General features: G+C 45.9%; 1 protein-coding gene across 1 annotated transcript in view; it reads left to right on the forward strand.

Annotated features, from left to right (window-relative positions):
* The window catches only part of LOC121336980 (voltage-dependent N-type calcium channel subunit alpha-1B-like), a 289,393-nt gene that overhangs the window by 11,214 nt on the left and 251,797 nt on the right, over positions 1-26,382 (forward strand). The gene's annotated exons all lie outside the window — the stretch shown is intronic.

A 26,382-nucleotide genomic window follows, 5' to 3' on the forward strand; every position in this document is an offset into this window, starting at 1 on the left:
ATGAATTTATTCCCCTATAAAATAACTTTTCTCAAAAGAATTCGAGAGTGTTTGAAAAGAATTCAAAATGTCTTATTAAGGATGGATGTGAAAAGGTTACATGTGCATTTTGTACCCTGCTTTGAGATGATATCACTGATCTCTCCCTTGGAAATGCTGACAATATTTTACATTATGCATTGCAGCAGTTTCTGTCTATTTATATAAATAGAGGGTGATACTGGTGGATAATGAAAATATAAACATGAACACTCCTAGTCTACAAATTGGGCTTTAAAGCTTCAGAGGAAACGATCCAAAGGTCTGCATGAGGTCCTGAGCTTACAGCCTTCATCTTGGAAGGAATTCAGTTCGTTTCTCCCCAGAAACTGCAGCCTGGCTCCTGCTATTGATATGCTTCCCATATCCTCCACACACCTTGCCTGCCCGTGTGTGTGGCGAACGTGGATATTCCCTGCTCCTGGTGGTGGTGTGGAGTAGGGAAATGCTTGCATACATATACAAATGTATTCATTAGCTACATGATCACTGTAATTCCATTTGCATTCATGGCACCCTGTGATACAGCACTTGAGAGGCCAAAGGGAATTCTTGATGTATTAAGAGGAAGAGAATAAATATTCAGGGCTTGATTCTTCTGCTGCTAGGGCTGGGTATTTAATCAATAGAAACTTCAGTGGAGGCACAAGGAGAATCAGATTTCCATACTTAGAAGCAGGGGGTACCAGAATGAAAAGAGAATTAGCACAGATGCTACAATTATTCTCACTGATGCTCTGTTCTGATTCCTAGTTAGCTGTACACCATTGTTTGTGTTAAAAAAAAATAAAATCAAGGCCCTGATTCTGGAAAGGACATTGGCATTGGCTGAATTTATCCTACAGCAAAGCATTCCACTATGTGCTGGAATTCAGCTGACTCCAGTGGTTCTCTACTTAAAGTTCAGGCTGCACAGAAAAGCTTTTCTGAATCCCAGCCATATTGTTTAGGCATGGTTTGAATTCCTTTTATTAATTTTTTTCCTCCATAAACACCAGACTCCAGAATTTGTTGGAGTCTTTTATTTTACAACTGAGACATTCCATGTTGTGCAGCTGAAGCGGCCGCGGGATCCCCCCGGAATGAGTGGCATCTCCCTGGTGCTGTGGGAGCTGCTTGCAGCACTGTTTGATCCTGGAAAATAATTGTGGAATATCAGCTTGATGAGACAGCTGGAACAAGGACCCCCAGTGCCATCTGCAGCCCCGCGGGTTCCTTTGAAGTGCCATCCTGTTAACGTCACCGCTGCTGTTTCCAATGGTGACACCAACTGGGCCCTGCTGAAATTGTCTCGTACAAGGGCTTCCCACCAGGCAGCAGTGCAGGGGTGGCAAAGGCTGAACTCATCGGCTTCAAGTCCAAGAGTCATCTCCACTGAGGAAATCCAGACCTCTAATCCTTGTAATTTGAGGGCTGTATTTAACAAGGCACTTGAGCTCGTGCCCGATTTTTGGCATTAGGGAGAAGGTACTGAAAATAACAGAGTTACTCACGCTTGGTTTGATGCTTTCCTGAATATTTCTAGCCCAGGTGGAGGGAGCACTGAAAGCTCTGCAGCTTCACACAGGGGGTTAAATTAATGTTTTCTCTGTAGCCTGGTGTGTTTTGCTTTGCACTGCCCAGATCATGATGAAGTTTGCAGCTCACTCCTGTGTTGCCATGGGGCTCTGCTGGAAACCTGGAGTTCCTCTTCCTTGGGTTTCCTTCAGTGGCCAAAATCCTTTCATGTGCCCACTGCCTGCACGAGCTCAGGTGAGAGGGGAAACCTGCTCAGGGCTGTTTATTTGAGACAAAATTCTCCTCATTTCTGCATCAAGACTTCAAAGTCAGCTTGATGAGTGAGAAATGTCCTGCTAACAGACCCTCCAGGGATGGGTTGTAAGGTGGCGAAACAAGTGGGACCTTCATTTTCATTTCTGTGGAAGGCAGGCTTGGATCCGTGTGTTTCAAAAAATGATCAAGCTGTAATTTATTAGGGAATAATAAAAAAGGACAGTGCTAAGCCAGTACTTAATGTGTTCTTATGAATATAGATAGGTAGGACATCAGGTTTTTTTTGAAATATCATTTTGCTACTCTATCAAAAGCTTTCCTTTGCCATATGTGCAAGATTTCTACTTGAAAATGTTACTTCATGTTTCCCAGGCAGTGTTCAGCTCCCAAGCTCAGTTTTACATTGATCTTCAATATTATAGAGGGATTTTAAGTCCTCTTCTTTTATTTTTTTTATTTCTGTGTAAGCATGAAAGATCATGAAAATGTTCCATGATACCCCACACAGAGTTGTGTACCTGCTAATCCTGCTGCGTGCTCATTTTATTAAGGTAAATGGTGAATGTCAGAAAACCTGATCTCATTTTCAGCTTTTAGCTAAGCACCAGAAAAGCAAAGAGCAGCTCTGCTCTCATTCTCTGTTTCCATAGGAAAAAGGCCAGCCAGAGTCTGGATGTGCTTTGGAGGAGGCTGTGGGGGAAGGCTCTGCATTGATTGAACTTAGCCTTGTGTAAATATTCCAGTGATCACGCAGCAATCCTTCCCACCTGCTTTTTCCAAATGTGGTTGTTTTTTTTTTTTTTTTGGCTACTCAACTCAATGCTTGCACCCTGGAATTATTGATAAATATATTTTTTATCTACCTGCAATGAGGGAGATTTTGTTTGTCAAAAGCAGACAGCAGAACTTGTTAATCAGGAAATACATCAGGGCTGTGTTCCACGCAGCCAGGATCAATACCTTATTGAGCTAAACTCGAGTCTAACAGATAGTGGCCCAAAATGGCTTTGGTTTGTTGTTCCAGAAAACACTCCCTCGGTTTCTTTTCCCAGCAATGCTGTGGTGCCTATTTCTCATTTGCTTCCAAGGAAACCTGTGGATCTGCTCTTAACAAAGGCCTGGGAAAAGAACAGGTTGCTCTCCTTGAAAGATATTGTTACCTCTGTGACTTATGTAGTGATTTCTTGTGATCTCCACCAGCTGTAGATGAGTCTCAATGAACGCTGCCCCTGCTGGGATGGGCCTTTTGCTGTTGGGGAGAAAAACACACATTTTATAGCTCCTGCTCATTTTATTTCCATGTTTCTGTGGGATTGCATTGGCTCCAGTGGTGACATCACCCATTAGCAGCTCTAAATCACACAAAATTGAAGTTTCTCAATTGACCTGGGACTGGATGATCTCAATGCACTTTTTCCAAGGTGAAGGCAAAGGGACTTTTTAACTCTGTTGGGCTACGTGTTTTGGGTTGAAAATTTTAGAAATCCACAGTTGTTTTGGGAGGAAACTTGTTCTGTCCCCAAATTCCTCATCTGGAGCCATGAACTCTGATTCAAGACCTGGAGGGTTCAGACCTTTTCCTCTTGGAGTTCATGAGAGATTTTCTCCTGGGTTTTGGATGCAAAGCCTGAAGAACTGTTGGGCTTGCATGGAGCTGGTGTCAAGGGCTGTGTGCCGAGGAGAAGAATGGGGAACAAGGCATGGACAAAATGATATTGATCTTTGATTCCCAAAATTCAGATATCTAAGGGTTTTCAAAGGCTTTTAAACTGTGATGTCCAAGGGGTCTGCCCTCAGTTGTGTTTTGGAGCTTGTTTATACTTCTGGTTTCCCATGTAATTGATAATGGGCTGTAGGGTTTAACTCCATACCCCAAGAAAAGAGCTGCTTGTCCCCTTTTCATCACCAGCTACCTGAGATTCCCTTTGGTGCCTTCTAGTAAGGTTTGAAGAATAATTCCTTTTTCTGCATGCCTATGGTTTTATGAAATGCCAGCTTTTCCCCAGACAGAGATTTATGCTGCCCAACCTCCCTTGACCCGAGGCTTTTCTGTGCACCACAGGCCTTTGCTGCTGCTCTGGTCCTTTCCCAGTTCTGCCACATCCTTATGGAGTGACCACAACCATGAGGTGTTTGTCCAACACCAAGAGTGGCTAAAGGCCGCTATGAAATAATGGAGTGCTTGATAGGATCGTGCTCTGCCCTTTATGAGCAGAATTAATTTTTTTTGGCTTCCAATCAGCCTGGATTAAACACTCTCGAAGAGTCCTGGTGGCTTCTTGAGCCAGTTGGATCAGCTGCCTGAATCTCTGGGTGGGACTGGCAGAGACAGCATGTGCCAGGCCTGGAGCTGCCAAATGATGTGCACAAAGTCTCTGCGCGGGTACGGATGTCTCAGGCTGTCTGGAACAAATTACAAAAGCCAGAATTATCTTGATTGTCTGAGAAATGTGCTCCCAGCTCCTGATGCTGCTAATAATTTGGAAAGCAACTCATTTAGTAACAGCATAAAGGCCTGCTCATGCTCGATGTGAGTGTTGCTGGTTACCAGGATCATCCTGCTATGTGGGCAGTGGGAGCTGCTATTCCTGGTGCTGTGTTTGAGGAGCAGCAGCCTTGGATGCAGCAATGAGTGACAGAGTGGGAGGCACAGGAACCACCCAGCCTGGGCTGTGCAGCAGGTTTGGACCTTGGATCTGCTCCTTTCAGGTGGATGTACCTCCCAGACTGGGTGTGGGGGGAGATGTGACCAGGGAAGTGTTTGAGAAGGAAATGTCTTGGTGAGGGCTGGGATTTCTTAAAGCTGTAAAATACTCATAGAAGCTTTGGCTCCAGCATTTTTTTTTATCTCCATGTGCATGTTCCTGTGTTTCAGAAGCCCTTAAATGAGGATGTCTGAGCTCTGGGACTGGCTCTGGTGTACTTTGTGTACAAGGGTGATGAGACGAGAGGAAATGGCTTCAAACAGGAGATGAGATATTAGGAAAAAAATCCTTCCCTGTGATGGTGAGCAGGCCTTGTCAGAGGTTTCCCAGAGAAGCTGTGGCTGCCCCTGGATCCCTGGACATGTCCAAAACCAGGCTGGATGGGGTTGGAGCAGCCTGGGACAGTGGAAGGTGTCTCTGCCTATGGCAGGGGCGGTACTTTAAGGCTGGCTGAGCTTTAAGGTCCCTCCTAACCCCAACCTTTCTGTGATCCTTTCATTCTATATTTCACCTGAAAATAACCACAGAACTAATTAGAAAAATGAAATTCAAATGAAATCAGCCCCCTTGGCTGCCCTGCAGCACCCCTTTAGGTGGTTGCTCAATGCTTTGTTTATCAGCTCTGGGTGTGAAGATGTAGGGAATTAAGGGCTCGGAGCAGGGAAGTGCAGATTGCCCTTTGCTTTCCCAATGTGGAAATTTTGGCACTTGTGTGCTAGAAAGCAAAGCAGGGCAACAACAGGAGCTGGGAAAAGGGACACTTTGAGAAGGAACAAGCTCAGTCCTGGTTGGCTGTCACAAAGAAAAGGAGCTGTTTGCTTGGGGTGGTGATGGACTCAGGGCGAGTGCTGTCAGCACCGTGCATGAGTCATGAAAGGAGCAAAGCCTTTATGGATTTTAATGCAGCTGATCCTTGTGTTCAATTTCTTTTATGCTCCAGTGATGGATGGACACTTGCTGGCTCAGAAAAGCAAAGACCCCCTTCTGAAATTAAATCAGATAAAGGTGGACAAGACACAGGGAATTTACCTGTAAGGTGTTACCTGGTGCTCTGGCTGGTGGGTGAGGGCAGCAAGGGAGGAAGCCAGGCAACCAAATTTTTATTTTTGAAGCAGAGACAGTTTTTAACTGGGGGGAGGAGGGTGTGTGAGATCTCAGGTTGAATAGAAATTGTTCTGTCCTCTGCCCCTTGGCTGTCTGGGCTCCTGGGGAGCTACAGAAGCCATTCTCTTCAGAGAGAAGGGTTTGAGGGTTCTAAATGTCCCCATTTCCTTTTTTGCCCAGTGGGCAGCAGTTCCTTGGGACTGGAGTTTGTTTTCTCTCTGGGCTTGATTCTCTGAGCAAAGGGGGACCCAAGGCCATGCTGAGCCTCTTGCTGTGTTAATTAGGGCTCGTGTCTTTTTTTGTTGCTTGTAGTGGCTTTTCTGCATCGATTTTGGTGGAGGTGGCTGGAGGAGGTTGAGAGAAGCGGGTGGGTGAGTAATTGTGTGGCTGGCTGCTAAATCGGGAGACTTTCCTGGGCAGAGGAGGACTCCAGGCTGTGCTTGGAGGAAGGCTGCAGATGGTCCCAGCCCCTCAGAGGACCTGCAGGTGGGGACAGCCCTTCCCTGGCAGAAATTATCCTGCTCTGGCTCTGCTCTGGTGGTGGCAAACCAAACGTTTCAGGTCAGAGAACTTCTCAAGGGCAAACAGATAATGAGATTGATGTGCTGCTCTCTTACTTTATTAAAAGAGACTGCGAGGTATTGAATACCTGGGATGAGAAGTGATAATGATGGAACAGCACAAGGAGCCTGGAAGTTGAGGCACAAACAACCTCCTTTCTATTAAAGAGAGAGGAAACAAAACCATCCAGGTTTCCATCTCATATCCATTTCTACATTTTGTGCCTGTTTGTGCTTCCTGGAAGCTTTGTGCTCACAAAGAGGGGCTGCCAGACAATATTTATGGGTGTTCACCTCTCCCTGAAGCTGGGCAGCTTTCACCCCAAGTGAAAGCAAGGGTTGCTTCTCATGGCAGCCATGGCTTTATCAAAGGCAGGCAGGATCATTAGTCCGGAGTCCAGACAGTATTTTTAGCTTTTTATGGCTTTCAAAGGCAGGTGGGTGGTAGGGAAATATTGTCTCTCGTGAGGGAAGCAGCTGCACAGGCAATTGTAGAGCCTGCAGGTGGGAAGAGGACTCTGGACCTGCTCCTAATGTGTGATCCTGCCCTGGCAACCATGTCCTGTGGGCACCCAGAGGTGGAAAACATTGGTAGCTGCTCTTGGAGCTGGGTGTGGATACTGGGAATTCAACCCCAAATTCAAAACCAGCAAATCAAACTGCAGCTCCCAAGAGCTTTAATTTCTTATTTTTAATGCTCCCTAGTTTAAAAACAAACAAACAAGAAAAAAAATCACCAAGCCCAAAATACCCAAGTGCTGTGTGTGGTGTTGAGTACTGTCCCAAAATTAGATGAGGAGGAGGGTGCAGGTTACCTCAGACTCCTGTTTCTCAAATGGTGCTTCTGCTGCTGTGTCCCAGTTCCAAGGGAGCATCTTTGGATGGCAAAGTGCCTGCTCATCTGAGAGGAGAAGAACCTGCCTGTTACTGTGGAAAAGGGTGAGGATATGGAAAATCAGCCTGGTTTTAGCTGTGATCTAAGCCTGAGTGCCAACAGTGAGTCTGCACACATGTCCTTGGATCTCACCCCAAAGGCTTTGCGTGCTCTCAGACCATTCCCTTTCTCAGGGCTCTCTGAAAACATCAAGGAAACTTGGATTTAGAAAACTTGGATTTGGAAAACTGATTTTCCATTCTGCCTTTGCTGAACCACCAAAGAGGTGTGTAGGATGTTCTGGCCAGGGCCAGGCTTCCATGCTGGAAGCTGGAGCCAGAGGATGTGTGAATTCCAGGTCAAGCCACATCCAGGATCAGCACCTGGAGATGCTTTTCCACACAATTCCACAAGATTTTTTTGTTTAACTTTGGCTCTCTTGCATCTTCTCTGTGCTGAAGGGTCTGATGGGGTTGGGACAGAGGAAGGGATCCCATGTGAATGAGGTCAGGCTGCAGGATGACTCCTCTGGATGAACTCCTGACTGTGGGAAGGCCACTTTTCTACCCTGGGCAAGCCCAGCAGCCCAGGCTGAGAAAGTCCTGCCTCCTGTGGCACACACCAAACCTGTGGGGTGAGCTTAGAGGCTTTGGAAAATTCCCTGATCCTCATAGGGGCCATCTAAACAATACACAGGAGAAACCTTTCCCTCCTGGCATGGTCAGCATCAGTAAATCCATGTCTGACACAATTTTGTCTCCTCCCTCCTCCATCTCCCCATATTGTGGTGGCCAGAAAAGTCGCCTGTGGTAGGTTTTGGATAGATAAATGCAACAAACTCATTTGCTCAGTGATGTCAGGGTGGAGCATTCAGGAAACAGGTCAGGCTTTTCTGGTGGATATTCTTATTCTGTCAGTGCTGGAGTTGTCTTGGTTTCCGAGCTGGCTGCAGGGCTGGATGTGTTTGTGTAGGTGATTCTCGTGATCAGCTGCAGAATTTTAAAAGCCTCCCTCTGGAGCAAGAAGTTCAGGTCATTCCTGAGTTAAACCCAATTTTAGACAATAATGGGTTTAGCTCTTGGCTCAGTTCAAGTCAGTTCAGGCTGGGCTGGGTGAGATTTAAGCAAAGAAAGGATCAGGAGTAGAGACTGGAGTAGTGCTGGAATTCCCTGGGAATAGAAGTTGTTCCTGGGGCTCTCCAAAGAGGAGAGGGCTGCTCTCAGTCAGGAATCTGTGAGCAGAAGGTTGTTCCTTAGGGAAGTTTCTGAAGAGGGGTTGAAGCTGACTCCCCTCCTTTACCTCATTACACAAATTCCCTGTAGGGCTCTGCACAACTGGAAGGTCCCAGAGTCAGACTGAGGCTTTAGGAGCAAGTTGATGGTCCATGGGATGATACAGAAATATAGAAGTGAAGGACAAAAATGAGTGCTTGGAGAAGACTGAGACTTTTTCAGCTATAAAATGTTCCTGTGCTGAAGAACTCCAATAATCAGAAATGCTTGGTTGGATGTAGCTTGCTTCTGGTTCAAAAAGGACTTAATAGAACTTAAATTGGGGCTCTCCGCTTATTTTCCATTTAAAAAGAACTAAAAAAGGAAGACAGTTCAATCTTTCAGCCTTTTGGCTCAGTTTCCCCTTCTCAAACACAGCATCCTTAAATAAAGTTTGGACATGGGAGCTTAGGATGAAGGCTGTGAAAATGATTAAAGTGTTGAAGAAATGTCCATTTAAGGAGAAGTGAAAAGGTTGAGAGAGTTAAAATTAAGAGCAAAGTCTCATAAGGGTGAGATAGATAAAGAAAAGCAGAGAGAAAATCATGTTTCCCTATCTATTTTGGTAGGACTCAAAAAACATCAGTAATGAAAATGAAGTTTTAGAACTTCTTCACTAATGGAAATGTAATTAACTCATGGAAATCATCACAAGCATTTGCTGGTTTGGGTCTTGAGACCAAAGTAGCCTTGAGATCATCTTCAGATCCACCAGAAGGGAAATGTTTTTTTTTGAAGGGGGATGATTAGGCCTTTCCCTGGTGCTCCCTGGAATAAGTTAGGTGGAAATGTGAATGGGCTGTTTCATAATTGTCCTTTCCTCTATCTTGTAATTTCTTCTGAACCCTGTGGAGCCACGGCTCGGGAGCAGGATCCAGCCTGTTCCAGCCTGACCTGGGAATATGACTTTGTCAGTTTAGACACGAAACAATATTGATAGGAGCGCTGTTATTTCATCCCTTCATGTCTGATTTAAAGATCAAACATCTTCCTGCTACAGCTCAGAGAGAAACTTCAATGCTCCAGAGCTGAGTGTGCCCTCCAACCCCCTGAGCCTCAGCTGTGGGAAAAGATCTGGGATTGAAAATTGTCACTCATTTAAAATGAATCCCAGGTGGTTTCTGGTAATGTGGATGTCACTGTGATAAAGGGAGTTTGGTTTTGGTGAGGAGGGAGGTCTGGCAGGCTAAGACCTGGCGCTGCAAGGGTGTCACTGTCCCCTTTCCATGGTGGAACATCTCCTTGACCTTGCTTTGGGAGGATCTCAGTTGTAGCCTCCCGACTTCGCAGGATCTGGAACACAGGAGAAGATTCTGGCAGGTGAAATTATCTAATCAGGGGGTGGCCCTGTCCTCAATGAGGCTTCAGCCAGAGCTGAGAGCTCGTCCAGCTGCCACAAGTCAGGCATGAAAGCTCTCCTGCTGGGGAGGAGCATTAACAAACCTCCCTCCCAGTGCCAAAGACAAATCTCTGCTGCTTTGCTGGCCTCCAGCACTGGGAGCAGGGTGACAGCCAAAGGCTGTGGGAGGTTGCAGGGAGTTATTTCCACACTGGGAAGGGATCTACACTCTTGGCTGCTGGGGGGTGGGTTAGACCTTTCCTGAGGGTCATTAGAAACAGGCCTGGAGGAAAGATGAGGTGAAGTCTTGGCTTGATAAAGACATGGATTGCTGAATTCTGGCTGCTCTGGCTGCAGGATGAAGACTGAACTCCAGAAAACTCCTCACATTTCTTTATAATCCCATTATTTTCAGAAGTTCATATCCATGTGCTCCAAGTAAGTGATGCTGTATCTGTTCAAAACTATTTAGCTGATAACATGAACAACCTCATCACAGATCTCTGCAGCTTATCTCTGCTCTGAGAAATGTGCTGAAATGAAAAATTTTACATTTCTTGCCTTCTGATGTCAAATCTCAGCCTTATTTACCCACTTCCTGGGCAGAAGTATTCCAAATTCCTGAAGTTTTGTGGCCAAAATTACCTCCTTGGCTGGCTGGATGAATCCTGAGCTTCTTTAAATTTTTTGTTCTGTAATAATCAATAAAATACTAAAATTGGATAGGTAGAATAAAAGAGGATTTAGAAATGCTTGACTTGGTTACCAGTTGTACAGACAGGACCATCCCAAGCCTGTTTTTAAAAAACACTTGATTTTTTTCACTCTCTGGTTACAACTTTAAAGCCAGTTATAACAGATACAAAATGATGGTAAACCCTGCTTTTCACAAAGGGTGAAAAGGAAGCTTGGCATGATCCAATTTCTTGTTTTAATTTGAAACACGAAAGAACAGGAGAGTATGGGAGCAGTTAATGCTGTGTCTGAGGCAGATCCAGGATAATGAAGCTCTGGTTCTCTTCTGGAGCACACTGGGCAGTGGATGGGATTTTGAGTATTCTGTTTTTCTCTTCTGCTCATGTCTTTGGCTAATAAGGGATTTTAGGCCGTTTCTTTTCCCTTTGTTTCCACATTCCCAACTCTTTAAAATGAAGACAGTGCTGGTTCCTGACTTTGTATTGTACTGGTGAAGGAGGCTGGCTGTCAGCACTGAAAAGTAGTGAGTTTCAAACGTCTCAAAAGAAGTAAAAATAAGCCTTTAAAAATGTTGAAATGAAGTGTGGGGAACTTGAATCAGAAGTAAAAGAGATGGTAACAGCATCATCTTCTAGAAATCATAAGCTAGAAATCTTCTAGCTGCTCAGTCACAGTGAGTGGGAGACTCTTGCACGGAGCTCAGCGTTCGTGTTCCACGGGGAATGTGTTAAATCCACGGCGTGGCACACACAGAACTGCAGCAGTGGGTGTCTGTCAGAGCTCAGCCCGAGGCAGGATTGGACCTTTGGGGGAGGTGGCATGCTCTGAGTCAAAATGTCCACGAGTGCTGTCACTGACTTGTGGTGTGAAAACGAGGGGCTCCACCTTGGATGGAGAGAGACAAAGTCAGTGCTCAGGATCATGGCCTGGCTTTGAAATGCTGGAATCGTGGGTTGATTTTCAAAAGTTGTGGTTCATGGATGGCAGGGAGAAGTTGGGAGTGTTTTCCTGGTGCCTCTTTCCGCAGAAGGACGGGGCTGTAAAGGTTTCCTGCAGCAGAAGCCTCCCCGGGGTTCCAGCAGCTGAAGCCACAGCTGTGACCTTGGGCCAGGTTCAGCTCTTTGGGTTTCAAAGGCCACATCTGAGCAATCAGCTGAGGCCTGCTTGGCATGAAGGTGCCCAGGAGACAAAAGCAAAAAAAATTTGTATTTATTTTTCCTTTTTAAAACCTGGCAGCCCTCCAACTCATCAAACAGCGCTTCTGCTTCTAATCCCTCTAGGGCTGCCCTCTGATCTGGCTTGTGTGGGAAGGATGAGAAACCCTTTCCTTGTAACAACAAACCTCTGGTGTCCCTCTGTGAGGGCTGGAAAATGCAGAATTAGTGTCCCTTTTCCTCAAATCAACCTTCTCGTCCATTAACAGGAATGGAATAACCCCCCTGCATCTTTGGAAACCTTTGTTCCACAGGAGGAAGGTTTGGGTGAGGCTTAATTTCCATCTAATAGCCTGTTAAAATCTTCACATGGTTTCTTGGAGAATGCCATTAAGAATCAATTACATTAATGGGGCTCAGTTGGAGCTGTGCTGAAATATGGATGGGATCAAGGAAAGTGACTTTGCAAAACAGGGTCCTTGGTGCTGCAGCCATTTATTCCTCTTGATCTCTCCAGGCTTCTGTGTGGACCAAACCTGCTCTTGGATGTTGTCAGCACTGCAGAAGCTGAGCTTGTTCAGGGACAAGGGGTCAGTGTCATCGACTGTGGTGTAAAGCCACTACCAGGGGGGTTAGTGGGGAGTAAATTCCCTTGTCCTGGTGGAGATGGTGTTGGACTGCTCAGTTAAAATCACCTGGCAGCACCAGGAGATCTTCCAGGCCTTGTTCATCCAACTGCAGAGCCTGATCTGACACCTTAGAGGTGTCTGGGACTGTGCTGCTGACACTGCAGAGTGTCCATGAGCTTATCATGGGACAAAAGGCCTGGAGATATGAGAGGATGGAGAGAAAGAACTTTCTGTCCATGGCTGCTGGGCTGTTAAACTGATTATAATGTGGGCTGTGAAAGAGGATCCTTATCCATGGAAGGAAAATGGCGACAGAGAGAAGCTGCATGTCCTTGCAGGAGAGGTGCATGGAAAGGTGAATCCTGTTGTGAGACTGCTCAGGACCTTGCAAAAAGTGGGACTGAGAGGTCACTGCCCACTGGGAGGTCACTGTCCACTGCTCCTTCCATGGGGTGGGATTTAATGGGTGTCCCACTGCTCAGGGCTGTGCTGCAGGGACAGAGCCATTGCCTCCCCACACAGCTGGTGCTGGGCAGTGGTGGCACTGCTTTGGTCCTGCTGCTGGTGTAGGAAGTGTGAGTGGAGCTGGGATTGCAGTGAATATAGTGGGGAAGCTCCACTTGAATTCTCAGGGTGTTGGGATGAGGGATTCAGGTGGGGTTGGGAAGGAGCCTCCAGTGGCCACAGTGACTCAGGGTGAAGAAAGCTAAAGACAGGGACAGAGACAAGGCCTTGGTGTTGTCTCTTGTGTACTTTCCATTGTACTTTGAGTCTCTTGCACTGTGTTTTTTTGCAGGAATGTTTGTAGAAAGGGCTCTGCGGAATCCAGCTGCCAAGTGCCAGTGTTTCCAAACACTGCGTGGGCATCTCAGGTGCAGGTGAGGGGCCTGAGGGACTGAGCCACAAGGCAGAGCCCTGTGGTGTTTGCATCCAAGTGCCAGGCAGTGCATGGGTGTCTGTGAGGTGCAGGGAAAGCTACAAGTGTTGGGTGCTGCCCCTTGTCCATGAGAAATTTGTGATTTACAAGAGCTCATCTGTTGCAATGTATTTGCAAGGGTTAGGCCATAGTGGGCACCAGCCAGCCTGCTTCTAAGTTTGTTATCAAAGCCTCAGGAATTTGTCAAGGCTACTGGAACATAAATTTCGCTGAATTAAGAAAGAAGAGGCTGAAAAACTGAATACCAAGACAGCAAGAACTGTCAGGATAACAGAGGGCTGTGAAACACCTGGACTGTAACCAATCACATACTCTGAGAAATGCAGGCAGAAAACAAGTGAACAAGACAAAGGCACCAATCAAGAAGCGTGTACTTAGTAGTTTGTAGTAGTAGTAGAATCTATAAATATGTGTGTAAGGTAAACAATAAACTGCTTCTGCTTGACCATACTGGTCGGTTGTCCAGGAGTCCTGGATTTCCCACAACACTCATCATCCCCAGACTCATGAGCTCATACCTAGGTTTGTTTTCCTCCTTACAAACAAGGGGCTCGAGTAAAACCAAAACAAACAAAATCTTTAGAAGATTTAAAGTAGAAGTGGGGTGAGCATCCCCCTGGTTCCCCTGTGTGCCTTGGCTGAAGAGAATCCCTGCTGCAGGAGCCGCGGCACTGATGCAGACGGCATGTATGCAATTGCTGAGCTGGTACCCTTCAGCAGAGCTGCATCCTGGGCAAGGGCTCCACTTGGTGTCTGATCACCCTGAACAGCCCAGGGCTGGCATCTCAGCTGGCACCGGAGCTCCTGGGGCTGCCTGCCTTGCCTTGGCACTGATGCCCTATGGAGCGGTCAGGGTTGGGCGCACGCCCGGAGCTGTAGACCCCGCGAAGGTGACTCCATGGAAGTGACTCTTGGGATGCTTGGTTTGTGTTTGGAGTTGGAGGCTGGAGAGATGGGCCTTTCCTGGAGCTCCTCTGTTAGGGAATCAGCTCCTGTGTACAGCATGCAGAGCCTGTCTCCCCGAGCTCTCATTAAATCCAGCAGAACCAAACCCGCCTCTTGCCACTTCCCACCTCACCCGGCCTGAGCTGTGCGTGTGGGGAGGATCCTTAAATCCCGAGCTCAGGCTCGGCGTAACCTTGGAGCACAGTGATGGGAAGGGCGTTGCTGGAGACCAGCCCCAGCCAGACTTTACAGTGCCTCGTTCTTGGAAACGAGCTGTGTTTCAGGCAAATATCCGGGAGCTGGGGATTTTTTTAGCCTGTCTCTTGCTGTTCATTTTCTCCCTGGCACTGGGACTGCAATTCCAGGAACCCTGGCTATACTTGAAAGCGCCTCTCAGACAGGGATAAAAGTAATTAAACCTCTCATCTTTCTCTATTTTTTTTTTAAACTTATTGTAGTTTTTCAAACGTGGCTTTAAGATGGGGACAACATGTACCGGCTGAGATCTGCCAGCCTGTTCCAGCCTGGAGCAGGTGAATGGGAGGATGAGGAGGCTCCTCCCTGAAAGGCTCCAGAGCTGTTCCTGGAGGAAGCAGAGATGGTTGGCTGCTGCCAGGTGCAGCCTTTCTTACACTTCCCCTCTCCTCCCCACGTAATTAACTCGTTAAATTTAGCTGTCTGAGAGGTATGGAAATGCATGTGGTGCAACCGCTTCGGCTGTGCAAATAACCATGATTTCAGCTTCCGTGAAAAATCAAGGGAATTGTTTCATGCCATGCAGAAGCACTGAAAGAACTGAGTTTCATAAGAAAAGCAGATTTAAAAGGCAAGAAAATTGGGGAAAATGAGGAGTAATGTTTTTGTTTAATCTGGATTATGATGATTTTGAGCTTTTCATGCTCTCAATTTTAATTTTTTAACTTCAATTTTATTTGGGGAATTAAACTGTGACATCCTTTTAAGTAGAAAAGACCAGACTCTAAAGGTTTTGATTTAACAATGTTGGCACACAAAATGTTCTCCATGCTGCTTTTCTTCAAGGAAAGGTTTGGCAAACTTGGCTTGAGTTACTGAAGTGTTGTGGTTGACCAAAATCCAAGGGGGAATGTGTGGGGGGAATTCAATAAAAACTATTCAGCAAAAAGTTTCTCTCCTGCTGCTGTGCTACTCAATCTCTGGGCAGATGGAGCCAGCTGAGAGCCAGACATCCTTAAAAATGCACTTTTTGGATGAAATGTTTTCTCTGTTAATAGCTCTTCCTGATTGCTCTGTGCTTACCCATGTGGAGGGATGGCCCTGCCTGCAGAAACTGAATTTGAACTTACCTAGGTTAATTTTAGAGTTGCATCCCAAAGTTGTGGTTACTGGAGGTTTTTTGATCTATCACAGAATTATTTAGGTTGGGAAACACCTGTGAGGTCATCAAATCCAACCTGTGACTGACCACCTGCTTGTCACCCAGCCCAGAGCACTCAGTGCCACCTCCAGGTGTTCCTTGGACATCTCGAGGGATGAGAACACCACCACCTCCCTGGACAGGCCTGTCCAATATTTAATCATCCTTTCTGTGAAGAAATTCCTGCTGATGTCCAATCTAAACCTCCCCTGGCCCAGCCTGAGGCCATTCCCTCTCCTCCTGTCCGTGTTCCCTGGGAGCAGAGCCCGACCCCCCGGCTGTCCCCTCCTGTCAGGAGCTGTGCAGAGCCACAAGGTCCCCCCTGAGCCTCCTTTCCCCACGCTGAGCCCCTTCCCAGCTCCCTCAGCCTCTCCTGGTGCTCCAGCCCCTCCCCTGGACATGCTCCAGCCCCTCCATGTCCTGGCAGTGAGGGGCCCAAAACTGGACACAGCACCGGAGTGCTGAGTCCAGGAGGATTTTTCTGGGTTTCCACCTACTGAGGAGCTGGGCTGCTCTGCCCTGCCCATCCCTGATGGAAAGCCCTTGGTTGTGCTCGTTGTGGAGAGGGTAAGAGGCTGGTGATGGAGCACAGGGAGCAGCTGAGGTCAGCTCAGGTGGGACGGGCCTGGTTCATCCTGTGCTCATCCTGGGGTGCTCGTGGTCTCCTCACGCTGTCAAACATTAACCTGTGCCTCCACACACAGCTGTCCCCAAGCCTTCACCACCTGTGCACGCAGCACACAGCTGATGGGTCCTGTCCCAGCTCTGTTTGTTCTCAGGGCTCAGCTCCTGTGGGGTACAGCACATGGGGAGGAAGGCTCCAGGTCAGCCTCATCCTGAGCATGGATAGGAGGAGATGACCTTCCTGGGAGCACAGAAATGCTCAGTGGGGATAATCCTGGAGCAGGGACACCCCACCAGGCACCTGCTCCATCCCCAGAGTGTTTTTTCCAGGTGTAAAGCAGACTGGGTGCCCCAAACCCATTCTCAGCAGTTTGTTGGCAGTGGGGCGATGTTGGCATTAACTTGCCTGGCTCTCTTTGGTCACCCCCACATTCTCCACTGGGCTCCAGCTTTGTTTGAGGGAGCAGAAGGGATTGTTCTAATCTCATTTCCCATCTTTATTGTTCAGTGCACAGCCCTAAGTCTTATTTACAGGCTTATTCAAGCTGTGGGCTGAACATGGGAATTTTCATTTCCTTCCAGACCTCTTTTTTACGGACCTCATTGCCACAGTCTGAGAGCTTCACACCAACATTAACTCAATTTCACAATACCCCTGTGAGATAGACTTGATGTTTCCTATTTTATGGTGCAAAGGGAGGTATAGGAATATCAAAGACAAAAGTAACCATTAATTTTCACTTAATACCCTCAAAACCTGTTTTTGGGCATAGCAATAGGCTCATTTCTCCTGCATGGGCTCATTCCCTGACAAGTTTTAGGGTACCAATCCCAATGGAAATATTTCTAGGGCTTCTCATGAACTCACACCAGAGTTTTCTTATGGTTTTCCTTGATTTAGGGCTCAGACAGCACCTGGAAAACTCCACCTAAAGGTAGAAAGCCATAAACAATAAAATAAGGTGAGAGTGTGTGGCTTTAAGCCTGTTGGTAACTTTGTGTGTTTCTCGTCTCATGATGCACATTGGAAATAAAAATCCTGCAGGGGATGGTGGCAAAGAACATCCTAGTGGCCATTTTAGCTTAAAGTTCGCAGTTTATGCATCTTGTACTGAATGTGAAATGTTCCTCCACCCATCCCATCCCATCCCATCCCATCCCAAGCCCTCTTTGCCATGTCCAAAGTGATTTCTGAAGCTGCTGCTGGTGGAGCTCTGCTGTGAAGGAACAAACTTCGTGGCATTATTTCTTCCCTTGGTATATCTGTGCTTTAGGAGGAAAATGTCCAAGAATAATTGAGATGAATCAGGTTTCTATATGTGGCTTTTTTGAATATTTAACATCTTAGATCTTGTGAAGCAAAAGGGGCAAGGAACAAATGCTGTCTATTTTTAGGACTGGGGAGTGGATGAAGCTGCTGGCCTAGATCCTGAACTCCTTCCAGGAGGAACAGGGTAAAAAACAACCATAAACTAAGCCAGTCTTTGTGTGATGGGCAGGATTTCTTGTGTTTATTTGAGCTGACAAAAACCAGTTGATTTGCATGTTCAGTTGTTTGAGTTGTGGAAGGAAAAAGTAAAAAAGGGATCATGAGAACTTTGAATGAAACTTCTTCCCTCTCTGGTTTTATTTCAGTTTTCCAAGCTGAGAATTGTCTAAATACTTGAAAAGAATGAAAGTCAATAAAGTAAGAGAAGACTTTCTCCCTGTCTCCACCTTTTCCCCCATTCCACACTGGGGTTATAACTTGCTCAGGAGCTACTCCAGTATTTTGCTTTTCCCAGCTGCCACAATATGGAAATTTTGGGAGTTTTGAGGGTTCTTCTTCTTTCCCTCCTCTTCCCTGTGCCATTCCTGATGCTTTGCACTGGTTCCAGTGAAAATTCACCTTAACTACTGACCTGCTGTCAGAAATTTGGCTGGGTTTAAACAGCCCCCAGATAAATTTCAAGTTACAGGCTGGGGAAAGGTCTGTGTTTGCAGTGCATTTCTTACTGACAGATATTACTGTTACTTTAAAATTAAAAATAAGAGCAAGATATACTGAAAAAATAGAAATAAGTGGGGTGAAAAACTGTTCTTCAGCTGAGACTGAGAATGGAAAATTTCTACCCAAAAGAAGAATATTTCTGGAAATGACAACTCAGTGGAAACATAGTTCTCTAATGCATTCACTGTTAAGTGAACATTATTTATATTGCAGGAGAGAAACACAATGTGGCAGAAGTTATTTGGTTGAAAAAAAATAGAAAATCCATGAGCAGACATTCATCGTTTGCAAGTAGGGAGCCTGGGATACAGATGAGCTAAAGGATGAAGACTCCAGACTCTTGCTCTTGTAATTTGCATTTTGTTGGTATATATAAAATGAAATGAGGTTTATATTTGTTTCAAGCAGAAGTGCTTAGCAGGCATAGGAAAAGCTGTCTGCAACGTTAAGCATATATTCCAAGTTTTCTTGGAACGAGATCATTAGGAGGAAATAGCTACTCTTTTTCTATTCTTGCTGAGGTAGGATCATGTTCTCTACATTGTTTAATAGCAAGTCTAATGCTACTTTTGAGACTCTTTTTAGGAGAGGCAGCACATTCTCAGCCATGTGATCCTGCAATCTGCAGTTGTTTTGGGGTAGTACTTGGATTGCTCCAAGGGGGAGATGCAAATCCCACCTGATTTTGTCTGACTTGTGGGACTGACAGGGGAATTAAATTCTGGGACAAATCTACACAGGGGGTTTATTCTTCCTTCTCTTTATTCATCCCCTCTGGGACTGTTGGAATGGTTTGGGCTGTGCAGTGGTGTGGTACTGCTGCTCCACCAGGCTCTGGGTGTGCTCCTGGCCCCCACAGCTCCGAGGATTTTGGTGTGTCAAAGTCTGCATGGCGAGTGTGATGGGAAGGTGAGGGAGCTCCCAGAGCTCCTCCTCTTCCCCATCTCAATAATGTCCTGGTGTGCAAGGGAAGTTTTCCGACACAACCATCCATCCTGAAGTAGCTGGGATGATAATGTGGTCAAATCCCTGCTCAGCTGCTTTTTCAGGTTCACCACCTTTGGAAAGAGCTTTTCCTTTTGCCAGTGGGAAGGGCAGAGGTTTAGGGTTTATATTTTAGTGGTTTGCTGGGGGTGGCAGATCCTTAACCCTCTAAAGCAATAGCTGCTTTCAGGGGGTTTCAGATCAGATCCCAAAATCCTTTGGCCATGTTGCAGGACAGATTTCCCAGCTCAGAGCTCCTGTATCCCATGGAATTACTCCCTCAGCAATAAAGACAGCCAGATTGACAGCTAAAATTTTTTTTTTCTTTGTAATGACTTTTTAACATTCAAAATTTATGGATCTCTTTATGCCCATAAAACATAGCAAGTCTATCCTCTGTCCCATTCCAGCATCACTTGCCTAAATTTGAATCCATCACTTTGAAATGATTTCATTGCAGATGGGGTGCACGACGAATAATGGAATATCTTGAACCCTACTAACTTCAAAATAATGTCCTTTACTGCCAAGTAATTACTGTCCCATAAAGGAATCCTTTGTACCTCTGGATGAGGTTTTCTAGTCCCTCATGCCCCAAAGTCCTTTAAATTGTCCCTTTCAAGCTGGTCTGAACCAAAAATATACAAGGACTGTGGGTCCTGATAAGTTTTTAGTCCTTTAATTAGTTTTGTTGGAGGCTGGGAGTGTGGCAGGAGCACATCTCTGGATGACTTTGTCCTGGACACTAAGAGTCATTAGCAACAGCCCTGCTGCATTTTAAGGCTCAGCCTGGCAAAATCAGCTTATTCTTGACCCTCCTGGAGCAAAAAACCAGATTGTTGTGGTCATCTTTTCTTGCAAATATGTTCTACCTTGTGTTATGGCTGGGAGTGGGTGCTTCAGGAACACCTCAGGACAGGAATTTTGCTGCTGAATGGAGAGGAAGAACTCCAGCTCTGGGCTAATGGAACTCCTGTCCTTCTGCCTGCCAGGTTCACTTCTGTTTCTCAGTGCCCTGGGCACAAGGATGGAAAATCTGACCCCATGTATTTCATGGGAAAAACAACTGGTGGCACTGAGCATCAGGGATTTTCAGTCTGCTCTCTTCCACGAAAGCCTTTTCTCCCACTTCACCAGTGCTTTGTGCTTGATCTTGCTAAATTCTAAAATTGCTCTCCTGGCCATAGATGAGGAACTGACCCTGGTGTCTAAAAGTAGCCTAACCAACAAGAGTATCTCCCCAGTTTCTAGGATGCTCATTCTGTCTAACAATCAATGTTTCTTCTTTTGTGGTTCTCACCATTAGATTTTAAATCTGTCAATTTTTACAGTGCTATTCAACCTATTTTGTACAAATCTGAGCTCCATGATGGGGCTTTTTACACCTTCTTATCATTTGATACAGAAAAATCATGAGCAGAAAGTCACACAGACAAGTTCCCTTTATGCTACCCAGGGTGTCTAAGGATGCAGAGGGATGGACAAGGTCTGTGGGGTGGCCTGAACCTGTTTGTGGGCTAATGAATCTTCTCCATCATTACCTCATGCTGTAATGACTACTTGGTGCCAGAATCCTCAAGAAAAATCCACCCCAGCCTGAAGGACCATCAGTCTGTGTCATTAAACAGGCCCTGACCCAATCAACCAGAGCTATTTAAAATTTAAATATAATCTCTTGGGTGTCTGTCTCCTCATGAGTCTCTGGAGGCTGCAAAGCTGCCTTAGTTCTAATAGAAGATTTCAAAAAGGTTTAACTCCTTTCTCTCATGCTTAGGATCACAGGTGAGACGGCCCTGGCTGACGATCTAAATAAATAATTATTAACCCAACGTGCTGCTGTTGGGTTATTTCGTCTTCATAAGGGCCATTTAACCCCCTTCTGCTTTTTCTGCTGGAGCAATGGAGCTCTTCAAAGGAAAGGGTCAAGGAATAGGATGCAGAAAATTGATGTCATCCTCAGAGCTGTCCTTGCCAGCCCCCAGCTTGAAATATCTCGGGTGACATTGAAAGACTCCCTGCAGGGCTCTGAGAACCAGGATGAATGAGGATCCTTGGATTAAATGATGATTAAGTGCCTGATGGAATGGGATGAATGAGGTGCTGCAGGCAAGAACTCCTCCATTATCACAGCTGACCCCGGGCCAAATTTTCTCCTTTCCCCATCTGTAAAAATGGAAATTTATTGCGTCATGAGTTAAGGGTGAAGTTGTGCCTTAGAAACCTTCTTGCTCTAGAGCAGAAAACACCTTTCTGTTCACAGCTCCTGCCCAAGTAATAAAGGGATCATGGGTTGGAAGAAGCCTTAAAACCATCTGGTTCCACCCCTGCCATGGCAGGGACACCTCCCACTGTCCCAGGCTGCTCCCAGCCCTGTCCAGCCTGGCCTTGGGCACTGCCAGGGATCCAGGGGCAGCCACAGTTCCTCTGGGCACCCTGTGCCAGTGTTTTATCCCCTTTAAAATAAAAAACTTCTCTCAGTATTGCATTTAAACCCACTCTCTGTCAGTGTGGATCCATTCCCTCTTGTCCTGTCACTCCATGCTTTTGGAAACAGGTCCTCTCCATCTTCTGGGCTCCCTTCAGGCTCTGCAAGGCCACACTGAGGTCACCCCAAAACTTCTCCTCTCTAGGCTGAACAATCTCAGCTCTCCCAGCAGAGCTACTCCCTCTGACCAATTAGAAGACCCATAACGCTGCTCTGCTGCTATTTAGTAGAAACTTTCACAAAATGGGCTAAGACAGGAAGCAGTTTTTTCCCTGGACCAAAATCCTCTGTGTGAGCCATGTATTGAATCCAAATGCTCCACAAATATCCCCCGAGCAAATCTTCAGGAGGCCTGGTGGGGATGGACAGGCCTCCATCTTCCCTGCATCATCCATCAAGGAGTTTGAAGTAACTGGGAAAGAGCTGGTTATTGAATATCTCATGGAAAATGACAGAGAAACATAACTATTACCCATCTTTGAGGAGAGGAAAGGAAGGAGGGAGTAGTAGAAGAGTAATAAAGCACAGAACAGAACCACAGTTGCCTTGGTGTTTGGTTTAGGCAGCGGCCCTGTTTTAAGGCCAGGAAAGGGAGTAGGTATAGAGCATGAGAAATTCTTCCTCCTCCAGCACTCACGGTGAAATTCTCTGCAGATCTTCCCAGTGCAGACAGAGAAGTGGGGCCCTGAGCAAGCAGGGTCATGGAGCCCACTTGGCATTTCCAGCCCAACTGGCTTTTTGTAGTCCTGCCATCCTGGCAGTGACACATCCTAGGATCAGCCTCCCTAAGCTTTCCTTGCACCTTTAGTTGCTTGTTTTCCTCCTGGCTGGATCCTCAAAGCCCCACAGGACATTAGGAAACAGCTCCCTGCCATCCATCCTGGTGGTTGCATCCATGTGCTACGTGAGGTGACTGCTCCAGCTGGTAAAATATCCTGGGGTCATTTCATCCAGAGGGGCTGAATATGTCCAGGATCAGGATTGTTAAATCCAGAGTGTTTTACCTGCATGGTTTGGTTTTACATAAAATTTACATAAAATTACTCTCTGAGTGAATGTTGGGGAAAATGACCCATTGCAGGCTGGAAGAAAAATCCCCGGCTCTTAGAAAAGCTCAGCACTGTCACAGGGAATTTCTTTTTAAGGAAATATGGAAATCTGAGAGGTGAGGCCAAGAAGTGGAAGTGTGATTTCTGATGGAAAACTGCTTTATTTCTTCCCTGTCTTTGAACAAGTGTTATCGGTGGGTCTCAAACCCTGCAGGAACCATCTCTGGTACTTCCTGAAGGAGCTGGCTGGTCCCTTCCCCTTCTGTAAAGAGGGAAGAAAAAGAAGGAACATAAAAACCACATTGAAAATGGCTCCACGGCAATGACAGACACCCACGGTGTTCTTCTGCAGAATTTGTTTCCTGGAAGGGATTGTTGCTTGCACAATCAATTGATTCCTGTCCCCTCCTGGATGATCTTGAATGCTGTCCCAGTCAGGCAGAAATATCAGCTGTGACTCTGGTCTTGTTCCACAGTGTAAATCAGGGGCATCAAGAGAAACTTGTCCTCCACCTGGCTGAGGGTAGAATCACAAGAGTCTGGTTTTCCTGCATTCCAATTTATTTTGGCTACTTTGGACCAAATAGTGAATGATCCTTTATTTTAAAGGAAGCCAGAGATCTCCCTGAGATTGTTCCAAGTGAGCTCTACAAGCATCTTCATCTAAATTTTACTCTGGGAGTAGCTGAGGTGGCACTTTCTGCCCCTCTGCACAGATGGATTGTCCAGGAAACCCTCAGGAAAATCCTGGTGAGTCAAAGTGGAAAATGTTGACCTGAAACAGCAGAAGGTCACAGCAAAAGGTCACAGATGGACACTTCCAGCTCTGTCCTGTCCCTCCCACCACAGCAGCACGGTGGGAGGGTCAGGGAGAGATGGACAGGGCTGCTCTGAAGGGCTCAAAATGGTTGGGCCCAGGTGATTTCCTCAGTGCTGTGGAACCTGGGTCATCCAGAGGGGCTGGAATGTGGATCTTGGGGTTGTCTTTGATGTCAGGTTATTCAGGTGGGCCTTGACCCAAGTGAGAAGTGAAGGAGCTCTGGCTGTGGGCAGCTGAGTCCTGTGGCAAGGCTGAGCTTCCTGAGATCAGGTATCTTCTAAAGACAGGGTTTACCAGGGGAAAGATAATACTGTCTTTGCCAATTTCATGAAAATTTAGTTTGAAATGAGCTGGATTTGCAGGTGATGATGTTTCACAGGTTTGTGAGTTTGACAGGAGGTTGCTCTAAGGCTGTTGGCTCTAGCCAGGCAGAGGCAGCAAAGTTTTCTCAGCAGAGCTGTGACCTTCTCCAGGGGCTGGGCCACCCCAGCTCTCCTTCATCCTCATTTTCTAAACTCTGATGTGTTCATTAAGAGCTGTTTGCAATTTGTTCCAGCCCTTTTTGCTGAACAAAAGGCTCCTCTGAAGGCCAAAGAGCCCATTAAGAGCATGGACAGGGAAAAAAAGTAACACCATGAAGAAAACATGAGATTTCTTTTTGAATCTCTTAATCCATTTGGTGAAATATGGATGATTCAAGCCAAAAATGGAGAAGGAAGAAAATTGAAAGTGTTTCATTTTGAAATGTATTGCTTTTGCGTACTTGAAATGCTCCTTTTGACTTCATGCTTGGAAATAGCACTGATCTAAACTGTAAATAAAAATTAATTAAGTGACTCAGATGCCATAAATCTGTTACCTTCAGGTCAAATTAAATATTTGGTTGGCCTGAGATGGCTTTTCTCGGATGCTTTTTCCCTGGGAAAGCACAATGTCTCTAAATGGGCTTTCACTGGTGTCCCTGCCATGGGGTTGGAATGAGATGGGCTTTAAGGTCCCTCCCAACCCAAACCATTCTGTGATTCCATAAAATGATTTTCTCCAGTCCATCTGGATGATCCAGCTGAAGAGTTTGTTTGGATCATCCAACTGAAAAGTTCCCTTGTCCAGCTGCAGGTGGCAATGATTATTTTTTCCTGTTGTTTCTGCATTCAGAGATATGGTTTCCCCCTCAGGAAAGTGTCAGCAATTAGGATTTTCCTTTGCCAGTCTCCTCTGAAGCTCATTCCTCTTGGATTAGAAGGGAATCTGCCTTGGGAAGACCTTAGACCTGACAGGGAAACACATTAAAGTAAATAGAGAATCAGGAAATAGAGATTATTTGTAATTGAGATGATTTGTCTTCCTTGCACCAAGCCCTGAAAGGGATTCTGGGGAAAAGAAAAGCATGATTTAAAAAAGAAGAAGTTTTTATTCTGCTTATCTGGGCTGTTTTGAAACCTTTTTTTAGGGAAGAATGTTGATAGGAAGGATATTGTTTTACACAAAGCTTTGTTGTGTCTGTGGCCTGAAATTCCAGCAGAAATACCTGGAATAAACCAAATTTCTCAGTGCAGCATTTGGGCATTGCTGGTGGCAGGTCCTTTTAAATTCGGCTGAAAATATCTGAAGGGGCCACTGAAGGAGTTCAGGCCGTAGAAGGAAACAAGAAAGGGATGTTGGAAGGTTATGGATCTCCTGCCAGCATTTTCCTGGAAAACACAGAGCTTTACAGGCAGGTTTTGTGCAACAAAGACAAGCCTGAGCAGCTTCAAATGCAGGAAATCACAAAGGGCTGCAGCCAGGGAGGGGGTGAATCCAAGGCAGACAAGAGGCAGGAAGATGCACCTCCAAGCAAAATTCCCAGGGCATGGAAGCACAGGTGGCTCTTGCCTTACAGAGACCTTTTATTTTCTCTTTTTTCCTCAGGAAAATTTTTGAAAAAACCCTGACTCTACACTGATTATCTCAGGTTTAAAATGTTTAGAAAAAGGACAGTTTCTGTCCTCAGCCTCCCTGTCCCTCCTGGGATAGATGAATTGCTGGAGAGGCACTTGAAGATTTCATTCCATTTTGGTTTTCCTTCATCTTCCTCAGCCTCTGTGCTGATGATCTATCTGGAGGGGCATGGAAGTTTCCCCAGTTTTCTTTGGATTTCAGTGAAGTTGTAAGAAAGTTGCTTTATCTTCATTTTGTCCTTCACAAATGCTCTGAAGCTTTAATGCTCTTTCAGAAACTGTGGCTCATAAAATGGGGCTTTGGTGAGGAAGGGGAGGAACAAAATTGGAGGCAAAAAAAACCTTTCAGTAACCACCCCCTCTGCCAAACCAAGGATTCACAGGTCCCTTCTGCTTCCCCCTGAGAGAGAAAAGGAGCTGAGTGAAGAAAGAACAGAGTTTTCCAAACAAATTCCTGGCTGGAGTGAGCGTGGCAGCTGCCGATCACCACCCTGAGCACCATGCTCCCCTCTCCTTTGCTCTGGTGTTTTTTGGGCTCTGAGCTGTGCAGGATTCTCTTAGAGCCTCTTTGTAACTCCTCTAAGAAAGAGCCTGAGGCAAGAGATGCAGGACTCTAGGTGGCTCTTCAAAATGCTGTTTATTGTATAGAAGATGTTACAGCAGCCATGGGTTGTGGGTGACTGAGCCACGCATACAGCTGTCAGCTTCAGCTGTATAGAAGCCTGAAGACACTTTAATTTTGGTTACATTGCACTGAATATTTTTCTTTGCTGAGCATCTTAATACATGACAACCAATCCATACCTTTACTTTTACCTGTAGCCTGTCATAACTGTCATTACCATATTATGGTCAATACTGTCCAACCACATGAGTTAGTATGGTGCAGTTTGAGCTTAAAGTTGTTTTTCAGTTTTCTTGCAGTGGAAAATTCTTAGACCTTTTTTCTACTTGCCACATCAGCATGTCTGTTTGCCTGTGGTATCTTTCTGCTTGGTAAAAACATCCTTTTTTTTTGTGGTCAGCTTATCCTTTGCTCTAAGTCATAAAATCTTTTTCCCACTGAATTAA

This window comes from Onychostruthus taczanowskii, unplaced genomic scaffold (genome assembly GCF_017590055.1).
Source record: "Onychostruthus taczanowskii isolate IOZ18803 unplaced genomic scaffold, ASM1759005v1 scaffold25, whole genome shotgun sequence".
NCBI lineage: Eukaryota > Metazoa > Chordata > Aves > Passeriformes > Passeridae > Onychostruthus > Onychostruthus taczanowskii.